This window comes from Schistocerca gregaria, unplaced genomic scaffold (assembly GCF_023897955.1).
Source record: "Schistocerca gregaria isolate iqSchGreg1 unplaced genomic scaffold, iqSchGreg1.2 ptg000317l, whole genome shotgun sequence".
Lineage (NCBI taxonomy): Eukaryota > Metazoa > Arthropoda > Insecta > Orthoptera > Acrididae > Schistocerca > Schistocerca gregaria.
In genome coordinates, this window is record NW_026061795.1 from 832,198 (window position 1) to 833,707 (window position 1,510).

General features: G+C 44.1%; 1 non-coding gene across 1 annotated transcript; it reads left to right on the forward strand.

Annotated features, from left to right (window-relative positions):
- The first annotated feature begins 720 nt into the window (after positions 1–720).
- Trnat-ugu (transfer RNA threonine (anticodon UGU)) lies at positions 721–795 on the forward strand. Its single transcript has one exon. It is a non-coding gene; the product is annotated as a tRNA-Thr (tRNA).
- Positions 796–1,510: the final 715 nt, after the last annotated feature.

Sequence of the window (1,510 nt, forward strand, 5' to 3'; positions counted from 1 at the left end):
AAGGTTTTTATTTTTTTAATCCGTGCTTTACAAAAGTTTCTACAGCCCATTGTTTGAAGCAGTGTCATGGCTGCCATGAGCCGCGCGGGGTACCCGCCATGTCTCCAACGCCTTGTCACGGTTCGCGCGGCTCCCCCCGTTGGAGGTTCGAGTCCTCCTTCGCGCATGGTTGTGTGTGTGTTGTCCTTAGCATAAGTTACTGTAAGTAGTGTGCAAACATACGGACTGATGGTTCAAATGGCTCTGAGCACTTTGGGACTTAACATCTGAGGTCATCAGTTTCCTAGAACTTAGAACGACTTAAACCTAACTAACCTAAGGACATCACACACATCCATGCTCGAGGCAGGATTTGAACCTGCGACCGTAGCGTTCGCGTGGCTCCCGACTGAAGTGCCTACAACCGCTCGGCCACATCGGCCGGTCTATCATGTGTTCTAGAAGAGCTGTACGGTCGTCAGTGGCGCCTGTTCTTTCAAGAACAGTTACTATCTTCATATCTATGGTTAAACGTTTCCCAGCCATTGACCTTCGTCTGTGCGAATGCGCACAGGCTGCCGGAACTCTTACGGGAATCGTCACCTTAGTGTGAGCCAGTAATGAGTGGATGGACAAATACCTATTAAGTACATTACGTAATCGGATTGTGGACGGTTGGGGATGTGAGTCTCACGGGAAGCGTGCGAGGGATAAATTCCTGCAGTCGTGCTGTTCATTTGTGCCCTCGATAGCTCAGATGGATTGAGCGTCTGCCTTGTAAGCAGGAGATTCTGGGTTCGAGTCCCAGTAGGGGCACACTTTTCAGCTGTCCCCATCGAAGTATATCAACAACAACTGTCGGCAGCTGAGGGTTTCAATTAATTATCAGTTGTGAAGGTGATTCGATGAACCCTTTACCAGGCACTTAAATGTGTTTTGCAGGGTTTCCATACAGATGTAGATGATAACTCGTCCCGTGTCGCACGTGCTCAAAAAGATTCATACTGCAGAATGCATGCAAACATACTCACCGAAAATACGGGCGAATATCAAGTGCAGGCTGCCGAGTGCTGCATATCCACCTTAGACAGATCGGCTTTTCCTGCCAAGAAGAACAGGAAGTTGCTGTCTAGGAACAATCAGAGCTAGAGGAAGGGTTGATAAATACTCTTTGAATTGCAGACTAAACGTAAATAACGAAAATACATTTTTGGTAAAAATTGGTCAAAACATAATCGTTTGCCCTCCGTATTGGATTAGCTGTTTTGAATATTGAAAATCTGACTCCAGATTCGTTTTCAGCGACATTAAAAATATATATGTAACACTCAGTTCATGCAAATCGAAGTAATAATATAACTAAATGTTTTCCCTAAACTTTGAACACTTTTTTTTCGAGTAACGATTTTCTCAGAACGGCATGCAGCATAAATTAAAAGTGGTTCGATCTCTTAACTTCTACCTCTGACCCCTAAATGTAAACACTTTTCTTAGGAACTTATAATATGACATTTGTTAATATTAACTAATT